The following is an 11,996-nucleotide window of genomic DNA, read 5'->3' as shown; positions in this document are numbered from 1 at the left end:
CTAATGCATCCCATCAAGTGTGCTAATGGTCCGTGGGCCAAAGGAAGTCACAAGGCTGAGCCCAGAGTCAGTGTGGGAGGCCACTGCCAGAGGGTGTGGACACAGGAAGGGTGAATAAATTGGAGCTGCTGCTGCTGTCAATCCACAAGCGTAGGTATTTCAAAAGTTTGTTGGATAATGAGAGTCAAAGGCATCTAATTTTTCCTACTTTCATAATTTATTGTGCAGACAAATGTAGTAACTCTTGCATTGCCAAGAGACATACATGCCATCATTCCAGTAATATTTCTTTTTCTTCTGAAAGCAAGAAATTACAGAAAACCAGTTATGGATTGAATATTTGTGTTCCTGAAAATGCATGTTGAAGACTGAACTCCCAGTGAGGCTCTATTTGAAGATGGGTCCTCTAAAGAGGTAATCAAGATTAACGAAAGGTGGGGCTGCATTCTGCCAGAATTACTGTCCTTATAAGAAGAGACACTAGAGCAGCGCCTGGGGGGCTCAGTCAGTTAAGCGTCTGCCTTCAGCTCAGGTCATAATCTCAGGGTCCTGGGATCGAGCCCCCTGTCGGGCTTTCAGCTCAGCCAGGAGCCTGCTTCTCCCTCTCGTTCTCCCTTGCTGCTCTCCCTCTCTCTCTCTCAAATAAATAAATTAATTAATTAAAAAAAAATAAACCACCCAGTTTGTGGTCTTTTGTTATGACAGCTCCAGCTGACTAATACAAAACTACAGAAGAAAGAAACTTGATAAAAAAAAAAAAAGTTAGATTTTTAACTAGGTAAGTGTGAGAACATTAAACTTTTTTTGGTGATAAAGTTGATCAATTAATCAATCAACCAACCAACCAATCAACAACACTGAAACCACCTGTACCCTGTTCTGAAAAAGTAACCGTTACCTTAAACTTACATAATATTATATGTTGATTATATGTCAGTGAAGCTGGGGGAAAAGTAACAGTTGACATATATTAAGCATTTAACCATTTATCTGGCACTTTACTCATATTACAATCTCAGTCTTCCCCACGAGCCTGAGATGATTATTATTCTTAAAATTTTGCAGGTGCACAAGCTTAGGTCTAGAAAAGTTAATTATTTGTCTTGAATGACACTGCCAATAAATGGCCGAGTGGGCACTCAAATTGTGGTCTGTCTCCAGCACCACTAAAGCTTCACCGTTCACTGGGCACGTTGTCACTCCCCAGAGCTGCTTCAAACACCCTCCAGGGGGTAAGCAGTGGAGTCTGTACAGGATATGATATATTTTTTTTAAGTAGGCTCCACGCCAACGGTGGAGCCCAATGTGGGGCTTAAACTTGAGACCTTGAGAATCAAGACCTGAGCTAAGATCAGGAGTCAGATGCTTAACCAGCTGAGCCACCCAGGCACCCCGGGAAATGGTATTTCTACTTGAGTACTTCCTTCTTCTTGCCAGAACTCCTTTCTCCCTCTATTCCAGCTTCTTTGATGCCCAAATTCATTATACTTTTGCCTCCACGCCTGGTCCTGTTCTAGTTGAAAAAGAGTTTAACAGTGCAAAGTATCTTTGGCCAGGTAGGCAGTTAAATGTTCTTTTTACCTTTGTCAACGAATTGAGCAGAAGATGACAATGAGGCCATGCTGAAGAACCTCCTCCCTACATCCAGGAGTTGTCCATCTAAAAGGGAAGGCATTTAAGAGGGACAATGCAGAGGGGGGAAGTCACATTTCTGAGAGTAGGTGGTAGTTAGTTGATAAGGGACGGCTAGGTTTAAAGGCAGGGGGAGAGGTTTTAAGGTTTTTAAATATCTATGTAGGCGTATGGTATAATCAGTTGCCTGAGACATTTTAACTAGGTCTTTTACATTCCTCTATGAATCTAAACCAATGTGAATTCTTTGCTCTCTCGAGTAAAGGGTATATAATTGGAGGAAAATTAGATTATTAAAACAAACACCCAAAACACTTGACACTATGTGGAAAAGAACGGACTATTATGCAAATGATCAGGGTCTTTGTCTCCTTTGGTATCCACTGATTCCAAGGAGGGCTGGGACTAAGGGATGTGGGAAAACTGAAAGGACACATCATTGTTTACTCTTCAGGGGGAAGAGTCCAGAGCAATTACCAAAGCCGCCAGGGCAATTAGAGACCCTGAGGGAACTCTGGTAATGTTTTTTGGCCTTGGTAGAAAGTACCTGGAAAAAATGAGTCCACATGGTTAGTGCAGGAAATCTCAGATCACTTTGCCTGTGGGCACCTCACACCCGTTTACCAAACAATGGTGTCTCAGACTCCGCATGTGGCAGCGAGTCTGTGTCATCATTTTCTCTATGGTCTAGCATGGCTTGGAAACTGTATTACGTCTGTTATTTAGGAGGAACATCCCTGGGATGGAACACCAGCTTGAAAGGAGCAGGGGAATAAGAGGTGAACCTGACTTTTGCCATTGTAAATCCTGAATTGTCCTAGACAGTCTGTCAAAGTGGTGGTAATGGGGTGTCTGGCTCCATGAGCTCATTAGAGCCAGAGGCTAATGAATTCAGTGGCACTGGCGAGGGTCCTGTTAAATTCATTTTCCTTTTCATAGGGAAACATTGCTTTCAGGGTCCAAGGCAACCATCTTGTCTATGTAACCGTGTCAGTCAGCAGGACTATAGATGGGGACCAATGCAAGCCAGAGTTACTTCTGTCCTGTTAGCTCACCGGGAGTGGCTCAGGGGTGATTAGGCCATATCACCTCATATTCAGAAGAGGATTGAAAGCAAAGGAAACCAAGCCATTTCTTGATGAATTCAGTGACTGTGGATAATCAGGATAATCCAAGTTCAGATTTTTCTTTCTCCCTCATTAGCTGATTATTCTCATGAAAAACTTAGGTAATGACCCCCTTTGACTTACTTTTTTTTTTTTTTAAGATTTTATTTATTTACTTGTCAGAGTGAAAGAAAGAGAGCACAAGCAGGGGGAGCGGCAGGCAGAGGGAGAAGCAGGCTCCTCGTTGAGCAGGGAGCCTGATGTGAGACTCAATTCCAGGACTCTCGATCATGATCTGAGCTGAAGGCAGACACTTAACCTACTGAGCCACCCAGGTGTCCCACTTTTTTTTTTTTTTTAAGTACAGCTTTAGGCTTTAGGTTGAGTCTAAAGGTCTTAAGTCAACCAGAGTTAAGTAATTAATTTATCTGCAAAATTTGATTCCCACAGACAAGTAATTTTAGTACATCCCAGGATAAAACCCATTCATCATATTATTTTTTTATTCATGTTGCTTTTTATTTTTATTTATTTTATTAAGGAGTGAAGAGAAGTCTTTTCATTTTTAAAATATTTATTTATTTACTTATTTATTTTTAGAGAGTGTGTGTGTGTGCAGGGAGGGAGGAGAGGGAGAGAGAGAGAGAATCTTAAGCAGGCTCCATGCTCAGTGTGGAGCCCCACGTGGGGCTCACTCTCCTGACCCTGAGATCACCACTTGAGCCCAAATCACACACTGAACTCTACTAAATTAAGTTGTTTTCCATAGGGGTATGAATCAACAAATCTGATATTCCTACCCATGTATTCTGGAACTGAACAATTAGGAAAATGGATGGTGGATGGGGGGGACCAGGTGTCTCACTGCTGGGGTGGGATTTTACAGATAAGTAAAGGGAGATGCTAGAATAATCCATCTGGTAATGATTAGCATTAGAAACATCAGTATGATCTCATGGTTAGCTTAAGATAGATACAGATAGTTATATAGAGAAATATTTATGTGTATGTGTCTATACATGGGTTAGTATTCACACACACATATATTTCCTGAGAGCATAGAAACAAAGCCACTCTGATAGCAAGTAATACACCCAGCACTCAATCTTGCTTCTAGTACCATTCTGCAATAAAAGGAAGCAGTGTTCCTTAAAGAAATGGTTGATTCTGGGCCTGGAGTAGGAAATGTACAATACGATTCTGAAGCATTTTGTAGTGCCCAAAGGTAAAGAAGTGCTCAAAAAAAAATTTGAGAGGGGTATACCCAAGGAATGCAGGAGCCAATTGAGAGAGCTTCTGATGGCCAATGCTGGAATAATTTCAGCAACAGAATAAGCAAAGTATCATGGATTAAACCTAAAGTAGAAAATAGACATCCATGAGTTCATATTGATATAAATAAATGATTGAGTAGATAAATAAATGGAGAAGAGAAAATCTCCCATGAAGAATTCCAAACAATTTACATACATACTCCACCCTCAAGGAGGGAGAGCATAAGTCCCTACTCCTCAACTATGGGCTGGGCATGGTGACTTCCTTCCAAAGAATTCAGTATGGAAACTGGGGGGATAAAAGAATAATTTTATAATGGAGAGACCTGACAAACATCACCTCAGCCAGATAATCAAAGTCAATATCAACACTGATAAACCCCCAGTCTAATCATGAGGAAAAATATTAGACAAATTCAAATAAAGGGACATTCTACAAAAATCCTGACAAATATTCCTCAAAACTGTTGAGGTCATCAGAAACAAGGAAATCTGCAAAACTGTCACCACCAAGAGGAGACTAAGGAGACATGACAACTAAATGATACTGGTGTAAGATTCAGTAATAAAGGAAATTGGGTGTAAGGTATATGGTTGGTCTCTGTACTATTTTTATTTATAGAAAAATTGTAAAAATAGTACATGACAACTAAACACAATGCGGTATTCTGAATGAGATTCAAGAACAGAAAAAGGACATTCATTAAAAACAAAGAAAATCAGTATAGTTTATTTGTTACAATGAATGAATATTGATAAATTACTATTAACTAAAAACCCATAGTTTATTCAGATTTAGATTTTACGTTTAGGTTTTTGATCCATTTTGAGTTAATTTCTACAAAAAGTGTAGGATCTGTATCTAGATTAATTTTTTTGCATATGGATAGTCCATAAATTGTAAAGATCATCCTTTTTCCATTGAATTTCAATTGGCTGTATTTGTGTGGATGTATTTCTGGGCTCTCTGTCCTGTTCCATTGATTTCTGTATCTACTGTTTTGTTAATACTACGCTGTCCTGATTACTGTGGCTTTATAATATGGTTTTTCTTTTTCAGTATTTTCCCAGTTCTTTTGGTTCTTTGCCTTTCTGTATAAGTTTTAGAATCTGTTAATATCTACAGACAAATGTGTCCGTAAGGTGTAGGGAAAGGGAAGCATTCTATAATCTTATGATTAAATCTAAAATTTCTTTCTGAGCCCGTGACCTGGAGCTATTTCCTCCACTAGGGTTTCTTAGCTTCCTCAATGTTCCCTTAGGTGAAGCAGAAGGGTTAGAAGAGGTAGAGTTAGGTAAAAGCCTTCTACTTCCTCTGCTTAGGTGGGATAATGCTTTGATAAATTATTTTTCCCCAAGGAGGGGGACTTTGTTATGTAGAATGTTCTGGGTGTCTTTCAGAATGGTCCCTTTTACCTCCCCCGGCCAGAACCAGGACACTTATTCCTTAGCTCTTCCCCATGAGACCCTGATAGGATTCCTGTAGGTAAAGCTCACGAATGGGAAGGTTGCTCTCTAAGACTTCAGTCCCTAGGATTTTCTCACTGCCATGAAAGTCCACACGAGCCTCCAGCAACTTTTCAAAATTACCACCTATGGGTTCCTACCAGTTTATGGCTCCAGTGGCTTTTGCTCCAAGTAAGCAGATCTTGGTTGTGATTCTTTGTATTCACCTGTCGCTCCAGAGTTTGGGTAGGGTTTGATTTTGGATGGTGGTTTGCCTTGCAACCTCAGTTCTCTGCTGGGTCTGAGAAAAGTTCTTGGTTTTCAGTTTCTTCATCTTTTTTCTTGTTGTAAAGATAGGAGCGATGATTTCTAAGCTCTTTACATGTTAGAGCTAAAACTGGAAGTTTCCATGTTATTTTATTTTTAGAAGTTCGAATCACTTTAAACCCTTGGTGAAATAATACTTCACATCTCTACGGTACAGAATGAAGTTATACCTCCTTACCTTATCTTAACTATATTCCATATAAAACTTGGTTCAGAAACATAAAGCGAGTTGCTCAAGCATCTCATGGCCAGTTGGCTGCTATTTTGGAGACAGAAATCCCTAGTCTGGGGCCATTTCACGTATAACAATAATGTGTCTGCTTGAACTAAGTTAACTACAGCTCTTTTAAAACATCAATATCTACATTGTATACATACATTTGGGCCAAAGGAGTCAAGACCAGGACTAGGGTCCCAGGTAAGAATAGAGTAACCTTAATATTTTTTTCCTTCTTCCATTCCTATTTTAGGATTTCTCCTACTTGCTTGGCCACTTTGTTGGCCCTTAAGATATAAAGAGACCATGTGGACCAAGAGGGAGGAGCAAAAAAAGAGGGAAGAATAAAAGGAGGAAAGGCCTGTGAGAAGTGTTGTTTCGGTTTTCTACCCACAAAGAAAGAAAAAGCAGGCTGGAGAAACAGCTCCCTCCACTCTTGAATCCATTTTCATGACGTTTTTGGGTGCCCTTGTCCTGCAGAAGTGCCATCTGAATGGTCAAGTCCTTCACTTGGATATGGATATCATCCTTGGTCCCTATACTCAGTCAGTACAGCCAGCTTTGATGTCAGACTGAGTTTATTCCTCCCCCTCCTACCTGCTGTGTGACTTTGGGCAAGTTACTTGAACTCTCTGTGCCTCAATTCTCTCGTTGATAAAATACCCCTCAAAATGTTCTTGCATGGATTAGATAAACATACCCATATCTATACATCTGTATCTGTAAAAGTACAGTGCTTGGTGTGTAGTAAGCCCTTGATAAATGCTAACTGTTATTGTAACCATTCCTTGTCCATTTTGTCCCCATCAGCCCTATCTGTATATGATGAGTTCAATGGCTTTCTCTCCAGGACTCATTTTTAGCTTTCCTGAACATAGATATATAACCACAGGCTAGTGGAGAGGATGATTTTTTGGGCAGCTTTATATTCCTTTTAAACTGCTGCCATCTAAAAATTAAGCCCAACCTCAGACTTTTAAGAGTTTCGCTAATTTACTGAGTCCAGCAACAACTCGTTGTGCCTAACGCCTCCAGGGTGTGATACAAGACGGACTTTCTGGTTTCGCATTGGCTTCCCTGATAAACTCCTTCTGCTCCCTACCCACTCACCCTTCTCTTCTATGAAATTACATTCTTTGGCCGTAGCATTTCATGTAATTGTAGCATTTAGTTTTGAACCTGTGCCCAGAGGCCTGTGGGCAATGGGCATGTTTAAGAAATCCAATAAATGAAAGGAAATGAATGTACAGAGTGAAAAGTAAATGGGCCAATACTATTCGGAGAAAAACCCCAAAGTGACTGCTTGCTTGCTAGAACAGGAATAATTTTAGAACAAGCCAGTAATATAAACAAAGGTAATGAAACCATTTTGCTTAGTAAATACACCGGGTTTGTGCTTTCTACCTTTCTCCTGGGTCTTTGCTTTATAAGAGACATCATTATGACCCTCTTCTGGTGAATAAAGTACCTTGACCAGAAGCCAAGGTAGGTCAGCCTTTTCCTACATTCAGCTCTCAGGTGACCAAGGAGGCGGCGGACTAATTTAATTTTCCTTTACTGGCTCCTCTGAGTAAGTAATGCACACATTGAGTATACACAAATGGGGGAGCTCCCATTCTGCTTGTAAAGCCTTCTTTCATTGTTGACTTTGTCCCTGGATGTGTCTTGGTGGGCTTAATTTCTGTTCTGCTCCCTCCTTGATGCAATTAAGTGGCTCCTCAAGCAACTGATCACACGGATACGCTTGCCCCCACTTGACCACACCAGGGTCAGAAAGCACTCATACCTGTGTCCTTCACTTGTTTTGCCAACTGATTTTTTTTTTTTTCTGTTAAAAAGTATACTTTTCTAAAACCAGGACAACTGAATACTTACCATGTATAAGGCACCATACGAGATAACCGGAGCTCTCTCGTGCCTTCCCTTCCCAATACCCAAATTCTAGTCAACTCTTTATTTGCAATTCCCCTAAGGAGCCATGCTCTCTCCTAGAGAGCATGCTGTTTCTAGACCTGAAAATTCCTTCTCCCTCTTCGCTATGAAGTCCCCACATCACTCATTTCTTTTCCTTCTTCAGGACCCCACATAGACATCCTCTCTTCCAGGAAGCCTTCCCTGATACACCACAGCAAAGCTGGCACATTACCCCTCCTGTGCACTCTTCCAGCCATTCATGCTCCTCCATCATGAACCTGTCTGTCTCTACCGCCAACCCCATCCAAAAAGATCTCCTGGTTTTCTGGACCCAGGGCAAACTGCACTGCTGTCTTTCAGGACAATACTTTGCATAGCATGGTACAAGATCATCCCTGCACAGACCCCTTCCAGAAATGACTGAGGACTCATAACCACAGGTCTCTCAGGAAGTTCAAGATGAAAAGAGCGGTCTCTGCTCTTTGTACATATTAGAAGGGAAAATGATGGTGAAGAATTCTTTGCCCTTTATGTATTTGTTTTTTCTCACCAAACTTCATTTTATTTTATTTTTTTCATCATGATAAGTGTACTTTTTAATCCCTATCCTCTATTTCTTTTTATTTATTTTACTAATTGATTTTTAAAAAAATGCTTTCTTCTATCTATCTATCTATCATCTATCTGCCAATTATCTAGTTGATAAATAGGAAGAATTTTTACTTATGGGTTTGTTTGTTTTGTTAGTGTGACCCCCTTGAGGAATAACTGTGCCTTACATTCTTAAAGTCCATTGCACTTGACAAAGAACATTCACACATACAGTGGTGGAAAGAACCTGGAATTGATCATTATATTCCTGGTTCAAACCCTGTCTTTGCTAGTTGCTAGTTCTGTAATGTGAGGCAAATCATTTATCCTTTCTGAACCTTGGATTTTCATGTGTTAGATGGAAGCATCATTACATATACGCATAGCATCCTCGCAGGAATCTGTGAGGAATGTATTACAAAATGCCTATGTGAGCACTTAGTGAACTACAAATTAGCATATAAATATTACTTGTGATGAATCTTTTCAACCATTTCATGAAGTGATTGAGGCAAATATTTTTATCCTCATTAAAAAGGAGAGAACTGAGCCTTGCAAGCACTGTTTGTGTCCTACTATATGACTTTCTCTTATGTGGAAGGTCAGGTGCAGCTAGTTCTCTTACACTTGGTCAGCTTCCTGGCCCTCTGTGCATGAGGGTGTGCTTTGACCTTTGGGCGGGCCAGATGTATTGGATAGCCAACATTTCAGGAGCAACGCCCGGTTAATGAGGTACCGGAGTAGGTGGGTAAATACCCTAGCTTCCTTCCTCTTCAAGAGACAGTTCTGAGCTGCGTTCTGCACAGCTTCACAGAGAATTAGGGGTGGGGTGGGAGGGTGGACTGAGCCCCAGCTGCCCAGAGCAGTAAACCACTCACTAACACTCCCTTTTCTGTCTCATGTCCCCACTGGCCCATAGTGGTTCCTGAGATCACACCACGGCCACCCCTCAAATAAGCTACTTGCACCAAAATCCTTGTCTCAGATCTGATTTTGGGATGACCCAGATAAGACAGCGAGACTCTCAGAAGTTAAGAAGCTCATGCATGGTCACAGTACTTGAAGGGCAAAGGGTCTTATAAGCCTTTTCTGCTGAAATGCACTACCATTGTGTTAAGGGCTTACGTAAGCAGCGACCTAAAAAACAACTTTGCTTTTTTTAAAAATGGAAAGTGATTAGTGAGAAGAAAACCACAACCTTTTCTCATTTATCCTTAGATTTATAAAGCATATTTTGGAAAGACAGGGACAGAAGTACAAATCTTTGGGTGAATAAATAGAAATTGCACAGCCAATAAAAATGACATCTGGGAGGCAAGGGTGGAGAATGAGTTGAGATTTTTAAAAAATTCTGAAACCATAGAAAAAAAATTTAAAACAATTATCTTTACAGTAAGAAGAACAACGAAAGAATGGCATTTCTGTCTGGAAATGACAGCCCAAAAGTTCACCAAAGCAGAGAAAGCAGAACCACTTGAACTTTTCTCTTTCATTTTTTTTTTTCTTCAAGAACAGTCTTCAAATGATAAAATTGGGCACAGGCTTGCTTACGATTAAATTGACACAAGTTTGGGGAGAAGCTACTAAGAGGTCATTTCGGCAGCTCACAATGCATCCTGTCTCAGGCCTAGACACCTCTCACATTCTAGAAACTAGAAGATGTGATAACAGAATCATTTCAATAATTATCAACTTATTCTGAAGACATGGAGGAGTGCCTGAAGTTTTGACACAGAAACCTATAATACAGAAACTATGGACAACACGCATCTGGTTAAAAATTCTAAAATTATAAGGATAGAGTTATTTTAATATTTAGAAAAAAGAATTGGTCATCATTAGGAACCAGGAAAGGTTTGCTAAAACAGGTTGTTGTGATTAATCTTATTTTGAATTTGTGATTGCATTATCAGATGAAAATCAGGGGCGTGTTTTTGTGTAGGGAATATTGTTATACACAAAAGCGTATGTTGATTTGCATCTTTATGTTGATCTGCAGTTTTGTCTGTTGATTTGTATATTAAATGGAGACATGTTAACTGAATGGCATTTTCACTTGGTGGATTCAGAGCTCAGGGAACATGGCCTTAGACTTATTATCCAAAGCAAGATGGCTATTTTTGCTAACATGTAGTTTTAGAACAGTGAGGTTTGTATGGTTTTGGTGTCAGGCCTGGGTTCAAATACTGGCTCAAACACTTTCTAATGAAATCACAAAACTGAGTTTTCTTAGCCTTTCTTAGGAAGGTGAAAAAATATAACAGTTATTTCATAGTGTTCTTTTTTAAAAAAAAAATGTTTTATTTATTTATTTATTTTAGAGAGAGAGTGCTCATGTGTGTTGGGGGGGAGGGCAGAGAGAGAGAAGGAGAGAGAATCTCGGGCAGGCTCTCTGCTGAGCCTGGAGCCCAACATGGGGCTCAATCTCATGACCTGAGACTGTGACCTGAGCCAAAATCAAGAGTCAGAAACTCAACTGACTGAGCCACCCAGGCACCCCTCATAGTGTTCTTTTGATAATTAGATTCAATAAAGTGTGTCAGAAAATTTTATATAAAGCCTTATATATATGATAGAAATTAACGCATTTTTAGCAAAACCAGTATTTCAAGTTCAATCATAATGAGAAAATGATTGTTATTCTAAATTCTAAATTTATTATTATAAATCCAGAATACATCTCTGCTTGCTTGTTTGTGTTGGGATAAAAATACAAAATATTCTCTCTCTTTAGAGAAAGTTTAATACTTTGCTAAATAAAAACCCAACCCGTTTTTAGATTAGGTACAAAATTACTTGACCTGGTTGTTTTATGGAAAGGCTTTCTAGACAGAGGATCAGCAAACTATAGCCCATGGGCTGAATGTTTTCTAAATAAAGTTTTATCAGAGCACAACCATGGTCATTCATCGACGTATTGTCTATGGCTCTATCATAGGCTGCAAAGGCAGAGTCGGATAGTTGTAACAGAGACCTTACGACTCAAAGCCAAAAATAGTTACTATGTGGCACTTTGTAGAAAATGTTTGTCAACTCCTGTCCTAGACTAAAAAGTGTGTATGTAATATGATATAATCATCTATAGCCATATTTGGGGAGGATATGTTGAAGCAAAGACAAGGAAATTCTGGAGTTTACAAGTTATGGGAATCAGAATGGGAGTCCAAGTAATATAGACAGTGTGCATATTTAATCTATTAAAGTCACAAGGGAGTTATTAATTTTTGTTTAGCTTGTAGTCAGCAAGTATAACACAAAAACCATGACTCCGAAGCATGGATTTAAAAACGTCACTGGGGGCGCCTGGGTGGCTCAGTCGGTTAAGCGACTGCCTTCGGCTCAGGTCATGATCCTGGAGTCCCGGGATCGAGTCCCGCATCGGGCTCCCTGCTCGGCGGGGGGTCTGCTTCTCCCTCTGACCCTCTTCCCTCTCGTGCTGTCTCTCATTCTCTCTCTCAAATAAATAAATAAAATCTTAAAAAATAAAAA

This window comes from Neomonachus schauinslandi, chromosome 6 (genome assembly GCF_002201575.2).
Source record: "Neomonachus schauinslandi chromosome 6, ASM220157v2, whole genome shotgun sequence".
Lineage (NCBI taxonomy): Eukaryota > Metazoa > Chordata > Mammalia > Carnivora > Phocidae > Neomonachus > Neomonachus schauinslandi.
Note: the sequence above shows the minus strand (reverse complement) of the source record.